This window comes from Camelus dromedarius, chromosome 2, assembly GCF_036321535.1.
Source record: "Camelus dromedarius isolate mCamDro1 chromosome 2, mCamDro1.pat, whole genome shotgun sequence".
Taxonomy (NCBI): Eukaryota; Metazoa; Chordata; class Mammalia; order Artiodactyla; family Camelidae; genus Camelus; species Camelus dromedarius.
In genome coordinates, this window is record NC_087437.1 from 82,971,172 (window position 1) to 82,987,073 (window position 15,902).

The 15,902-nt window shown below is 34.7% G+C and overlaps 1 long non-coding RNA gene across 14 annotated transcripts in view; it reads right to left on the minus strand.

The window, feature by feature from the left end:
* Nucleotides 1-15,902, minus strand: part of LOC105087743 (uncharacterized) — a 92,499-nt gene that overhangs the window by 29,282 nt on the left and 47,315 nt on the right. For all 14 annotated transcript variants that reach the window (XR_010384733.1, XR_010384736.1, XR_010384739.1 and 11 more), the window contains 2 exons: nucleotides 9,218-9,339; nucleotides 1,425-1,594 (listed from right to left, as the gene is read on the minus strand). This is a non-coding gene — a long non-coding RNA (uncharacterized LOC105087743). The remainder of the gene's footprint in view (nucleotides 1-1,424; nucleotides 1,595-9,217; nucleotides 9,340-15,902) is intronic.

The window sequence follows — 15,902 nt, forward strand, 5'->3', positions numbered from 1 at the left end:
TTTGTTGTAATCAAGAGCCCAAGTCCCTGGACCGGAGGGGAGGAGGGTGTGTCCTCAGAGAAGGTAGACTGTACTGATGCAATCAGTGACATGACAGCAACTGAACTTGGCTTAGTCTCTGCTAGTCCCATTGAGAGGCCAGAAGCATTTGCCCTGTGCTGTTTTCCAGTCTGCTCTAAAAAGTATTCTGTCATAGCAGAATTGACAGTAATTAAGCACTGTCCACGTTTCCCATCCATTGCCCTATATATACATTTCTTTCTTCAATGTTTCCCTGTTTTCTCCCTCTCTCTTATTTTTCCTTTATTTATGTATTCCCTTTAACTGCTGACACCTACAGATGCTGCATGTAATGTCTTCAGAACAAAAAGACTGTCACTTCTTTGAAGATATGGACCAAGCCTATTGTAGGAGGTGCCCATATATATAGATTTATAAGATTTACTTATTAATCTTATTGTATGTATGTATGTATCTATCAGGTTCACAGAATTTTCCATTGGCTCAGGGAATTTATTTTGCTACATGAAGAGTTAAATTAGGAGTTTTTATCGTTGATGCTATGAGAAACTGAACTTTAACTTCACTGAGGGCTGCTGAAGAGTGACTAACTGTATGTGCTAGGTGAACTGTTAGAGTAACTGAAGGAAGTATTGATAAGGAATTATGAAGAACACAGTGTCAGATCAAGCCTGATCAAGAATTATGAAAAACAAGATGTTAGAGTCAGCTCGATGTAACTCCTGATGCAAATTGAATAACTGCTGATGCTTTACTAAAAGCAAGATGATGAACTGCACTTCAGTTCCACTTACATAGAGCTGAATATCCATAGTCACTTGCTATCTTGCATGAATTCAGGGGTTTGTTTTGTTTACTTGGTTCTGCTCAATAATAAACTTAACTAATTTATATTTATGAATTGGCATTCACTTGGGTTTTCATTTCTTTTCCTCCACAACAATGTTGAATAAATACTATGTTTGCTGGTTTGGGAATCAGATGAGCCTGAGTTCAAATTCCCTGTTCTGCAATCTACCAGCAGGAATATCCGGTAAGTTTTAGACTCCCTGATTCTCAGTTTCCTCTTTTGTAACATTGGAATGATAATAGCTACCTTGCAGGATTGTCTTAAGTATTAGAGGTGCTTGTGGAAAGCCTCTGATATACAGTGCTTATTACCCACTACGTTTTCTGAAAATAAGAATACTGCTTATTATAAATTAGGTAAATTAGGAGGTGGTTTTTGGCATGAAATATTATGTCACCATTTAAAACAAAATTTCTGAAGACTATTACTATGGAACAAATGCTTATGGTACAATATGAAGTATAAAGGCAGGTTACAAAACCTGATGTGCAGAATGACTTAAACAAAGTAGATAAAGCCTCCGCAAGAAAGAAATGTTTGCAAGGACACATACCAATATGTAAAAGTGAGTGTGTTGGCAACGTACTGCCTTTTGCTTGTTAGCAGAGCATGGCTCCTATGATGTAGGTTGGAAATGGCAGGTGCTCCTCCTTGCAGCTGGGGAACCAGTAGCAGATTCAATTCTGGCCAGTGGAAAATAAAAAGTCTGGGAAAGGATTTCTTCTGTTAAAAAAAAAAAAAAGACATTTGGAGAAACATCCATTTTAGGGGTCCAAATATTGTCATACTTACTTACAACGCCTCAAACAGGGGGAGCCATTGTGCAAGCATGAGAGTACTGAGCCAATGACCAAGGATGGTGGCGGGAGAGTCTTGCCACCTGAAGCAATTGTTGAGCTTCTCTGAGAAACCTGGAAACATCTTCCTCCAGACTTCTTGGATGTAAAGTAGGAAACTCCTGTTTTCATCTTATCTTTTTTTGAACTTTTTTTTAATGGAGGTATTGAACCCAGGACCTCATGCATGCTAAGCATGTGCTCTGCCACTGAGCTATACCCTTACCCTCCAAGAAACCACTGTTTTTTTAAGCCACTTTTGGTAGTGTATCCTGTTGTTTGAAGCTGAATACACACTAAGTGATCTGAAAAATCTAGCTATTTAAAAATGCAATTAAAATTTTTTCCTCAAGTTTTCCACTTTTGAAGATTTCCAAATCTTTAAATTGGGGAAAAGTATCTTAAACAGTAAGTAATTCAATCTTAACATTGTAATTTATTGGTGTGATTTGACCTTAATTGAAGGATGGCTTCCAAGAGCTATTGAGTAATTATTTCCTCTCTTCCCTCCACACCCTTGTGATCCTTCAAGATACTTTGTGTGTCACCACTCTGATTGCTACCAAGCAAATCAGTAAAATGTTATCTCAGTTTTGACCAAAGTGTTGGCTATGGCATATGTTAAACAAAATTATTACAAAATAGTAAAGATGAATAGCATTCACTATATTGGCATTTATAGATGGCTACTTTGGGGTTTTTTGTTCAGTGTAATCACCTATCATGTCTTCTTTAATTTTTTTCCAGTTTTATTGAGATATGATTAACATATAGTACTGTATGAGTTTAAGGTGTACAGCAATATGATCACATTTACATACATCATGAAATTACTATCACCAGTTTAGTGAGCATCTGTCAACTCATATAAATACAAAATTAAATCAATAGAAAAAATAATTCTCCTTTGTGATAAAAAGTTTTAGGATTTACTCTCTTAACTTTCATATATAACATACAGCAATGTTAATTGTATTGATCATGTTGTACATTACATCCTTAGTACTTATTTATAGCTAGAAGTTTTTACCTCTTGACTGCCTTTATCCAATTTCCCCTGCCTCTGGTAGCCACAAATCTGACCTTTTTCCTATGAGTTTGTTTGATTGCTTAAGTATAATTGCCTATAACACTATGTTAGTTCCTGTTACATAACATACTGATTCAATAACTCTATACATTTCAAAACAATCACTACCAACAATGTCTAGTTCCCATCTGTCATCATACGAAGTTATTACATAATTATTGACTGTATGCCCCACACTGTACATTTCATACCTGTGACTCATGTGTTTTGCAACTGGAAATTTGTACCTCTTAATCTTTCTCACCTATTTCTTTACTTCCCCCACCCCCTTCCCCTCTGGCAGCCACCTATTTCTTCTCTGAATCTATTACTCTGCTTCTATTTTGTTATGTTTGTTCATTTGTTTTTTTTTTTTTAGATTCCACATACAAGTGAAGTCATACAGAATTTGTCATTATTTGTCTGACTTATTTCTTGTAGTATAATATCCTCTAGGCCCATCCATGTTGTTATAAATGGCAAGATTTCATTCTTTCTTTATGGTTGAATAATACTCTGTTGTATATATACATACCACATTTTCTTTATCCATTCATTTGTCAATGGGCACTTGGGTTGCATATCTCAGTTACTGTAAATAATGCTACAACGAACATAGGGGCACATATACCTTTTCTAATTAATGTTTTTGTTTTCTTTGGATAAATACCCAGGAGTGGAATTGCTAGGTCATATGGCAGTTCTATTTTTAATATTTTGAAGAATCTCCAAACTGTTTTCCATAGTGGAAATAAACCAATTTACATTCCCACCAATGTGCATGAGGGTTCTATTTTCTCCACATTCTCACCTACACTTGTTCGTTGTCTCTTTGATAATAGCCATTCTAACATGTGTGAAGCGATACCTCATAGTAGTTTTGATTTACATTTCCCTAATGATTAGTGATGTTGAGCATCTTTTCATGTGCCTGTTGGTCATCTGTATGTTTTCTTTGGAAAAATGTCTATTCAGATCCTCTGCCCATTTTTGAATCATGTTATTTGTTTTTTGTTGTTGTTGATAGTTTCCTTTGCTGTGTAAGATCTTTTTAGTTTAATGTAGTCCCATTTATTTGTTTTTGCTTTCCTTCCCCTTGCCTGAGGAGACACAACCAAAAAAATATTGCTAAGATCAATGTCCAAGAGCATACTGCCTATGTTTTCCACTAGAAGTTTTAGGGTTTCAGGTCCTACATTTAAATCTTTAATCCATTTTGAATTTGTTTTTGTGCATGGTATGAAAGAGCAGTGCAGTTTGATTCTTTTGCATGTAGCAGCTGTCCAGTTTACCCAGTACCACTTATTGAAGAGGCTGTCTTTTCATTGTATATTCTTACCTCCTTTATCATTGATTAATTGTCCATATAAGTGCGGGTTCACCTATGGGCTCTCAATTCTGTTCCATTGATCGAAGTGTCTGGTTTTTGTACCAGTACTATGCTGCTTTCATAACTATTCCTTTGTAGTATAGTTTGAAATCGGGAAACATGATACCTCCAGCTTTGTTCTTTCTCAAGATTGTTTTGGCTATTTGGGGTCTTTTGTGTTTACATACACATTTTAGAATTATTTGTTCGAGGTCTTTGAATAATGCCTTGGTATTTTGATAGGGATTGCATTGAATCTCTGCACTGACTTGGATAGTATGGTCATTTTAACAATACTAATTCTTCGACTCCATGAGCACAGTGTATCTTTTCATCAGTTCGTGTCATCTTCAATTTCTTTCATCAGCATCTTGTAGTTTTCTGAATACAGGTCTTTTACTTCCTTAGCTAGATTTATCCCCAGATACTTTATTCTTTTTGATGAGATGGTAAATGGCATTGCATTCTTAATTTCTTTTTCTGATAGTTCATTCTTAGTGTAAAAATGCAACAGATTTCTGTATATTAATTTTGCATCCTGCAACTTTACTGAATTCACTGATGAATAGTAGTTTTTTGGTGGTGTCTTTAGAATTTTCTAAGTGTAGAATCATGTCATCTGCACACAGTGACAGTTTTATTTTCTCTTTCCAATTTGTATTCCTTTTATTTCTTTTTGTTGCCTGAGTGCTGTGGCTAGGACTTTCAATACTATGTTGAATAAAAGTGGTGAGAAATGGCGTCCTTGTCTTGCTCCCAATCTTTGAGGAAATGCTTCCAGCTTTTCACCATTGAGTATGATGTTAGCTAGGGGCTTGTCATATATGGCCTTCATTATGTTGAGGCAAGTTCCCTCTACACACACTTTGTTGAGAGTATTTTTCATAAATGGATGCTGAATTCTGTCAAAAGCTTTTTCTGCATCTATTTAGATGATAGTATGGTTTTTATTCTGCAATTTGTTAATATGGTGTACCACATTGACTGATGTGGGAATATTAAAGCATCCTTACATCCCTGGGATAAATCCCACTTGATTATGGTAGCATATGATCCTTTAATGTATTGTTGAATTCAGTTTGCTAATATTTGGTTGAGGATTTTTGCATCTACATTCATCAGTGATATTTGCCTATAATTTTCTTTAATATCTTGTGATATCTTTGTCTAGTTTTGGCATCTGGGTGATGCTGGCCTCATAGAATGAGTCAGAAGTATTATTTCTGCAATTTTTTGGAATAGTTTGAGGAGGATATGGGTAAACTTGTCTCTACATGTTTGGTAAATTCACTTGTGAAGCCATGTGGTCCTGGACTTTTGTTTGTTGGGAGTTATTTTATTACTGATTCAATTTCATTATTGGTAATTGATCCAGAAGATTGGTTCATACATTCTATTTCTTCCTGGTTCAGTTTGGGAGATTTTACATTTCTAGGAATTTGTCCACTTCTTCTAGGTTGTCCATTTTAAATTGGCATATAGTTGTTTTTAGTAATCTCTTTTAATTTTTGTATTTCTATGATATTGGTTGTAAGTTCTCCTTTTTCACTTCTGATTTTATGTATTTGGGCCCTCTTTTTTTCTTGATGAGTCTGGCTAAAGGTTCATCAACTTTGTTTATCTTTTCAAAGAACCAGTTTTAGTTTCATTAATCGTTTCTATTTTTTTTAGTCTCTTTCATTTATTTCTGCTCTGATCATTATGATTCCTTTCTGTCTACTAACTTTGTGTTTTGTCTGTTCTTTTTTAGTTCCTTCAGGTTAGGTTGTTTATTTGAGATTTTTTTTGTTTCTTGAGCTAGTCTTGGATTGCTATAAACTTTTCCTTTAGAATTTCTTTTGCTGTGTCCCATAGATTTTGGGTCATTGTATTTTCATTATTATTTTTTCCAAGTATATTTTAATTTCTCTGATTTATTCAGTGAGCTATTCGCTGTTCAGTTTATTTTTACTGGTCATATTTTTATTGTTATTTATGTTTATTATTTAGCCTAATCATGTTTGTGCTTTTTGCAGTTTTTTTCTTGTAGTTGATTTCTAGTCTCATAGCAAGGTAGCCAGAAAAGATGCTTGATGTGACTTCGGTTTTCTTACGTTTACTAAGGCTTTTATTGTGGCCTAGCATGTGATCTATCCTGGAGAATGTTCCACGTGCACTTGAAAAGAATGGGTATTGTGCTGCTTTTGGATGGAACATTCTATATAAAACTATTAAGTTCATCTGGTCTATTATGTCATTTAAGGCCAGTGTTGCCTTATTGATTTTCCATCTGGATGAGTTGCCCATTGATGTAAGTAGGGTGTTAAGGTCCCCTATTACTATTGTGTTACTGTCCATTTCTCCCCTTATGTATATAGGTGCTCCTATGTTGGATGCATATATATTTACCATTGTTATATCTTCTTCCTGTATTGATCCTTTGATCATTATGTGATGTCCTTCTTTGTCTCTTGTGACAATCTTTGTTTTAAAGTCTATTTTGTCTGAATAAGTATTGCTACTCCAGCTTTGTTTGTTTGTTTTCATTTGGATAGAATATCTTTTTCCTCACTTCCCCCAGTCTGTGTATGTCTTTAGATTCGAAGTGACTCTCTTGTAGGTAGCATATACATGGGTCTTGTTTTTGTGTCCATTCATCCACTTAATGTCTTTTGATTGGTGCATTTAGTCCATTTACATTTATAGTAATTATAGAAAATTATGTACTTATCGCCATTTTCTTAATTGTTTTGGGGTTGTGTTTGTAGTTCTTTTTTAGTCCTTTCTTTTTCTTTTGCTCTCTTCCTTTGTGATTTGATGACTAAATTTAGTGTTAAAGTTTGGATTTCTTTTTCTTTTCTTTGTGTATCTATTACTTATTTTTGGCTTGTGGTTACCATGAAGTTTATATACAGCAATCTATATATATGTGATTATTTTAAGTTGCTGATCTCTTAACTTCAAATGCATTTTAACAACCCTGCATTTTCACTTTCCCCTGCTGGTGATTACTGTTTTAAATTAATATTTTACATATTTTTGCTTTGTGTATCCCTTAACTACTAATCATAGATACAGATGATTTAACTACTTTTGTCTTTCAGTCATCCTACTAGCTTTATATGTGGTTGATTTACTGCCTTTACTGTATATTTTCCTTTACTAATGAGATTTCCTTTACCTAGAAATTTTCGTATTTCTAGTTGTGGCCTTTCCTTTTTTGCTTAGAGAAGTACCTTTAACATTTCTTGTAAAGCTGGTTTCACGGTGGTTAACTCTTTTAGCTTTTGCTTGTCTGTAAAACTTTTTATCTTTCCATCAAATCTGAATAAAAGCCTTGCCAGGTAGAGTGTTCTTGGTTGTAGGTATTTTCCCTTCCAACATTTTAAATATATCATGTCACTCCCTTCTGGCCTGCAGAGTTTTTGCTGAAGAGTCAGCTAATAGCCTTAATGGAGTTCCCTTGTTGCTTTTCTTTTGATGCTTTTAATACTCTCTCTTCTTTAATTTTGCCATTTTAATTACAGTATGTCTTAGTGTGGTCTTCTTTGTGTTGATCCTGTTAGGGACTCTCTGTGCTGCCTGGAATTGAGTATCTGTTTCCTTTCCCAGGTTAAGGAAATTTTCAGCTACTACGTCTTCAAATGTGTGCTCTTCCCCTTTCTCTCTTTCTTCTCCTTCTGGAATCCCTATAATGCAAATGTTAGTGTGCTTGATGTTGCCCCAGAGGTCTTTGAAATTGTTCTCATTTTTCAAATTTTCTTTTGTTTTTTTCTGTTCAGCTTCAGTGATTTCCACTACCCTGTCTTCCTGTTTACTGATCTGTATGACCTAATCTGCTGTTGATTTCTTTTAGTGTATTTTTCATTTCAGTTACTGTATTCTTCATCCCTGTTTGGTTCTTCTTTATATATTCTAATCCTTTGTTTCAAACTTCTAACTTCTCATTTGTTCATACATTTTCTCCTGAGTTCCTTGAGCATCTTTATGTTTATTACCTTGAACCTTTATTGGGTAGATTGCTTATCTCCACTTCACATAGTTCTCCTTCTAGGGTTTTATCTTGTTCCTTCATTTGGAACATATTTCTCTGTTGCTCATTTTTATCTAATTCACTGTTTTTGTTTCTTTGTATTTGGTGAGTTGGTTACATTTCCCAGTCTTAGAGGAGGAGATTCCTATGTGTTCTCTCTGGTCACCAGAGCTATCTGCTCTAGAAGTGCCCCCTGTGTCGGCTTCCTGGGCCCTTCTGCTGTAGCAGGTTGACTACTGTGGGTGATGCAGTAGTCATGGCTGGCCCCCAGTTCAGTTGGTTGCCTGGACTTGTCTTGTATGGAGGCTGCTGAGCTGCTGGTTGGTGGGGCTGTGACCCTGCCTAGCTATGTGCTTGCACTGAGGTGTTCCTCTACTTGTGCTGACAGGCTGGTGGGTGGGGCCAGGTCTCAGAGCTGACAAGCTGGAGGGAAGTTTCCAGAATGGTGCCTACCAGCACCAGTGCCCTTATGGTAGACTAACACCTAAAAATGGCTGTCACCAGCATCTATGTCCCCAAATAGAGTGGCAGTTGCCTTTTACCTCTATGGGAGGCTCTCCAAGATCAGCAGGTGGGTCTGACCCAGGCTTCTTTCATATTACTGCTTCTGTCCTGAATTTTGGAGCATGTGAGATTTTGTATGCACCCTTTAAGGCTAGTCTCTCTGAATATGTGCAGTATATTGTGTATATGTATTTACATGCAATATATTGTCTATGTGCAGTCAAATTGTAACAATTCTACCTAATAAAACTGGAAAAAAAAAAAAAGACTACAGTCTCTGTTTCCCACAGCCCTCTGGCTCTCCTGAAAGTAAGCTCTATTATCTTTCAAGGCCAAGTGTTCGGGAGGCTCACCTTCCTTGTGTAGGAGCCCTGCACTGTGCAGCCAGATTTGGGCTCAGGCCCCTCACTTCTTGTGGAGAACCTCTCCAGCTGAAATTATCCCATTTATGGGTTGCCCACCCAGGATTTAGGGTCCTGACTATATTGCATCTCTGCCTCTCCCACCTGTCTTATTGTGATTCCTTCTTTATATTTTTAGGTGCAAAAGATCTTACCTGCTAGTCTTCACATCTTTCTCATCAATAGTTGCTCTGTAAATAGTTGTAATTTTGGTGTGCCCATGGGAGGAGGTGAACTCAAGGTCTTCCTACTCCACCACCTTGGCCACTCTTGTCTCCTGTAATTTATGGCACCAAGTAAAAGTCAATAGTCACGATTAAACATGTGAAAAAAAATTTAGCAAACTATTAGAAACAGTAAAATATATAATTTTAAAGTTCTTTTTGATCTAATACTTCTCATGGGAGAGCTCCCTGCCCTGTCTTTTTAAAAGCTATATAGTCATAGGAATTTTGCAACGTATTGTTGAAAACTTATTTTACAGACCAGAAAACTAAGGCCCAGAAAAGTTAGGGGCTGGGGCAAAGATTGCACAACTGACAGAGCAGGAGCTATAATCTAGACCCAGACCCTCTGATTATCAACCCAGAACTCTTTTATCCAAATATTGAGTATAAAACTTCACAGCAGCCACTCTTCCCATTTAGCTTTTTTAGGGGAATAATTTTCTTACTAAATGAGCAGTGTTACAGATATCAGTCCTTTATGGTGACAGCATTAAAATTCATAAAAAAGTTCTCCAGATTTTGTTTAATTCAATGCTTTTCAAAAAAGTGTTCTGCGATTTTTCTCTTTATACTTTAGTAAAATTTTATATATAATAAATTTGTGAATATAATGTCAAAATTAGTGATTTAATATTTAGTTTGGAAAATACAAACATGGTATTAGTGTTAAATTATGACATTTCTCGTCATATTATTTTAAGCCTTATTAAGTCTGCTTGATTCACAGGATGATAGAAAACAATGACAATAGAGAGGACATCAAATAAGGAGCAGATATTCTTTCATTTATTTTCTAATATGGGAAGGTGGGATATCACACCCCAAGAAGATAAATCAGGCCAAAGTGACATTCAAAGAGACAAAGCATATCTCATTAAAGAGGTGCAATACATGATCTGGGGGAAAATCACTTAAACTCTAAAAACCTTTGTTTTCTCATATGTTAAATAGGGACAATAAAATGCCAATTTCAGAGAGTTGTTTAAAAAATTAAATGAGACAGTTTTTGTAAAACACTTAGCAGAATGCCTGGCATATGTAAGTAACATTGTAGATGCCACTCTTCCATTACTCACTTTATCTTTCTCTTTACTCTTTCCTCCAACTAATCTTTATATTCTCTCCAACTTTCTTCTCTCCTTTCCATTTCTGCCCTCTTTTGCCTCTTCCACTCTTCTTTTGCTCATCATTTTTCTCTCCAAATAGTTTTTCATTTTTTTTTTCTGTCCAGATTACATCCCTAGCCAACCAGGGGCAGCACTCACAGCTAAAGAGTTTTGATTTCAAATCTCTTATATTCCTTTGCCTGAAAGTCGTTATAAATCTTTTTTTTTTCTGTTTCAATTATACCTCATTTAAAAAAAATGAAGCAAGCAGTTTTAGTACATTACTTGGTTCCTTTGCAGATCTGTATACTCTTTTAAGACCCACATCATTAAATTATAGATATTTTAAATTTGCAGTTTATGAAAAACATCAATTTAATTTCTTATGCAGTATAACAAAACAGCTAACTTTCTGAGAACAGATAATGTACCATATCCTGTTCTATGCATTTTATTTTTATTTCCTGACTTACCTATAAGAGCATAACACATGTATTTTACCTAAGAAAGCAAAGCTTCTGACCAGTTTGCTTTTAAGTTTTTTTGAAAAAAATTATATGCTCAATAAATAAAGTGATGAAAACACAAATTAGTGCATAGAAATTAGCTTGTACACATAATTCCATAATCCTGATATAATCAGTTAACATTTTAGTATGAATTCTCATACATGCATACATGTTTTATAGACACATATATCATACAACTGAGATCACACTGCACACACTTTTTTTTTAACTGCACAATTTTGTGATAGGGTATGTCTTGATGTTGAGATGGTAGCCCATAGATTAGGCTCTAGCAAGGTACCACAGCCATACACAGTCCTTTTGCTGAAGAAAGTTCATCGTTCCTTTGAAAAGGTCATCATTTCCCAGTGGCCACACATATTCAAATTGCTGTGACAAGGATGACCCATGGTGGTGACAATAACAGATTAGGAAGAAGTAACGAAAGATTATTATCCTAAAATCTCTGTAGTAAACTTGTTATTTTGAGGAAGCTAATGAAATATCTCTGGATTTCTATGAACTGTATCATTAAGCATTCATCTATTAACATTCTCCAAAAGGTGATCTTTTTACTAAGAGAGGCATCTCAGGTGCTCCGAGAAGGTAGCAAATTGAAGAAAAGACCTTTATTTAGAGGTCCTAATAGAGCTCCTTACATTGGTATTTCCTGTTTCATATTGCATAAAAATGTAGAAAAGATACAGTGGTAAATTTCTATAAGGAGGTTTCAAATAACTATGCTGTACACCAGAAACTAACACAACATTGTAAATTAGCTATACTTCAATTTAAAAAAAAAAAAGAACTAATATCCTTGACCTAACTTGGAAGAGGCTAAAAACTGCAGGGTTGATACAGGTGAGTAGTGTTTTGGAACAACAGGTGAGGAGACTCTGAAATTCTTAGCGTATGCCACAAGGAGTTGAGTTACAGACTGTAGATTAGACCAGAGGTAGGTTTAAGGCTGGGAAAAGGAAGGAGAGATAATGATTAGTATGAGTTGAGTTTTTGCAGCAGTCAGAATTAAACACATAGTAAATATGTAACAAAGCAGTTGTGAACTCTCTGCCATGGGGATGATGTAACTGGAAAATTCTGTGCCCTTCTTTAATGGGCCCACCCCTGATTAGTGTTTTAGTAAGGATGGGAAGTTCCACTAGATGAGTAATACAGTCAGTGATTACTCTAAGGAAATCAACAGCAAGTTGACATCGAAAATGTCAACTGAACTTATCTGAGGAGCCAATAGAGAGGTGAAGGGTGATTTATATCTAAGAGGTGAGCTGGCATCTTGGTGTCCCACTAATTTTACTGTGCAGCTAATGTCAACTAGTTTTTTAGATATGTTTGGGTGTCAGTGGTACTTGGGGTTAACATTTTGTGTTACTACTATAAGATCTTTAAAAAATAGCAGTGCTTTTTTTTTTTTTTTTTTTTTTTTTTGTCTTTTTTAGTAATGTGAAGTAGTTCATTGCAAACCAAACCTTCCCTTGAGAATTAGAGATGCTGGGCAATACATAAAGCCATTGTTAAAAGACATTTGGGAACTATAAAGCCACCAAAGGCTTTGATAGGTCAAGATTCCTGGGAGAAGTTGCATTGGTCAAATTGAGGAACCTCCTTAAATCTTCTAGACCCCATCTGTTTCTCAGGTCCTCAAACTTATCATTGACATGAGGTCACCACCGCCTCATCAACAAGCCGTGCAGCCTGCCTCAGCCTCCTCGCAGGAGAGTGCTGGCCTCCAGCGTGGACTCCACTGCTCCTGCCTGCAAAGAGTCATGAAGGATCTCTATGGGAGGCAATGGCAACGCATAATATCTTGAAATTGTTTGAGGTTACACAGGTGCATACATTTGTCAAAATTAACTGAACTATAAACTTACAATAAGTACATTTTGTTGTATTTAAATTATAACTCAATGAAGTCAGTTTAGAAAAGTGAACTTAAAAGACATAAAGTAGAAATTTTCCAAATGTTTGGAAATTGAACAGTATAATTCTAAATGATGCATGTGTTATTAAAAAAATCACAATAAAAATTAGCAAATATTTAAAGTGAATAATAGTGAGTATATAGATATCTAAACTTGTTAGTTGGACAAAAGCCACGCTTAAAAGGAAATTTATAGATGTAAGTGCAAATATTAAAAAGTCTATAAATTAAAAACTTACATATCCAGATACCTAAATTTCTAATCTCAAGGGGTTACAAAAAGAACTGTAAAGTAAACCCACTGAAGCTAGAAGGAAAATAATAAAGATGAAAGCATAAATTAATAAAATATAAAGCAAATTTATAATAGAGAGAATCAATTAACTCAAAGTTGGTTTTTTGAAAAGAATAATAACATTGATAAAGTCCTGGTTAAGGTTGATACAGAAAAAGAATGAAGTCATATATAATATCAACAATAAAAAAGAATACATCACTACAGATCCTTTGAATATTAGAAACACCATAAGAAGATATTTTAAACAACTTTATGCCAATAAATTTGAAAATTTGGATAAAATTGATGAATTCCTAGAAAATCAAAACTGATCATAATACATACAAGAAATGAAAAACACAAATAATCCTATATCTATTTAAGAAATTGGATCTTTGAATCTGTAATTAAAATCCTTTATGCAAAAAATAAAATTCTAGGCCCATATGACTTTAGTGAGAAATTCTTCTAAATACTTAAGAAAGAAACAAACTTTTCTAGAGAATAAAAAAAGAGGTAACTCTTCCCAACTCATTTTATAACACTAGCAAACTTTAGTATCAAATTTTAGTATCATGTTGGTACAAAAATATCAACCAAATATTAGCAAAAATATACATAAAAGGAACAATACATCATGAGTAGGTGTATCATATTCCAAGAACTCAAGGTTAGTTTAGCATTAATGAAAATCTGCCAATGGATTACACTACATTAACAGAATAGAGAAATCACGGAATCATTTTAATAAAAACAAAAAAGCAAGAGATAAAATTCAATGCTTCTTCATTACAACAATTCTAAGAAAGCCCAAGCAGGGTTTGTGAAAAAACTGACAAGCTAATTCTAAAATGCATATGGCAATGCAAGGGCCAAGATGATTTTGAAGAAAAAGAAAAGAGTTGGAGAACTTACAGTACTAAATATCAACATTTACTACACTATTGCAATAGTTAAGAACCAAAAATTGAGTATTGAAACAGAATTAGTGTATCCAAAGAACATACATATGGAGAGTGAATTAATGAGAAAGGTGATTCTGCAGAGAAGTGAGGAAAGAATATTTTTTGCAAGTAAATGGTACTGAATGAAATGGATATTTATATGCATAAAAAAGTAAATCCTAATCCCTTTTCCACACCACATTAAAAAAAAATCAGTTTCAGGTAGATTTAGACCAAAATCAAAGTTTAAAAAAATCTAAAACTTCTTAAAAGAAACCACAGAAGAGTATCTCCGTAAGTGTTGGGGTAGGAAATGCTTTCTTCAGCATGACGAAAGGACTAACCATAAAGGATAAGATTGGGCTACATTAGATTTAAAACTTCTTTTTAATCAGGAAACATCATTACTATAATGAATAGGCAAACCACAAAGTAGGAAAAGATTATCTATAAAGATTATTATAAAAGATTATAAAGAAGATTGGTATATTTATACAATGGAATACTATTCAGCCATAAAAATGACAACATAACACCATTTGCAGCAACATGGATGTCCCTGGAGAATGTCACTGTAAGTGAAGTAAGCCAGAAAGAGAAAGAAAAATACCATATGATATCACTTATATGTGGAATATTAAAAAAAAGAAGAAGACAAATGCACTTATATGAAAAACAGAAACATACTCACAAACATAGATTTGTGGTTCCCAGGGGGAGCGGGGTAGGAAAGGATAAACTGGGAGTTCGAGATTTGCAGATACAGACAGGTATATATAAAATAGATAAACAAGTTCACATTGTATAGCACAGGGAAATATATTCAATATCTTGTAGTAGCTCATAGTGAAACAGACTAAGAAAATGAATATATGTATATTTATATATGACTGAAGAATTGTGCTGTACAGCAGAAATTGACACAACATTGTACACTGACTATAACTCAATTTAAAAAAAGAAAAAAAAGAATTACTTAAAAAAATCACAATAGGACAGACAACCCAATTTAAAATATGCTCAGAAAAGCTTTTAAACAAGTACTTCACAAAAGAGGATAGCCAAATGATCAGCAAATTTATGAAAAGATGTTCAACCCCATTAGTTATCAGGGAAATGTAAATCAAGCCACAGTCAGATAACCTATCCCCAACAGAAAGGCTAAATTGAAAAAGAAAAAACTGTCAAAACCAAGTGCAGAGATACAGAAGAGGAACTCTCATACTGGTTGTGAGAGAGCACATTGGCACAGCCACTGTAGAAAACTGCTTGGCAGTGTGTATGAAAATGGTTTGTACACACACCATATGACAGAGCAATTTTGGCTCTTATGCACATTCCGAACAGAAATGCATACACATGAATACAAATTGTCACGGTACTACTCATTTGTGGAACACCACAAATGCTTACCCACATAAGCATGGATAAATATAATGTGGTGTATTCAAACAATGGAAGAACTCTTCAGCAGTGAACATGAACAAACTCCTGTTTATTGCAAAATATGAATGAATTTCATCAACATGATGAATGAAAGAAGCCAGATACAAACTGATACACACTGTATGATTCAATATGTATTAAGCTTGAAAATCAGGCCAAACTAAATGATGGTATTATTCAACAGACAAAGTATTAGTTAAAGTAAGGTGAATAAACTCTACGACATTGTACCTGTAGTCAACAACAATGTACACTCAAAGTTTAAGAGGATATATCTCATGCTGTGTACTTATCACAATCAAATCTTAAAAAAACCCAGAATAAAAATGTCCCCCAAACTAAATGATGGCATTAGAAGTCAGGATAGTGGTTACATTCGGGGAGGGGGCAGA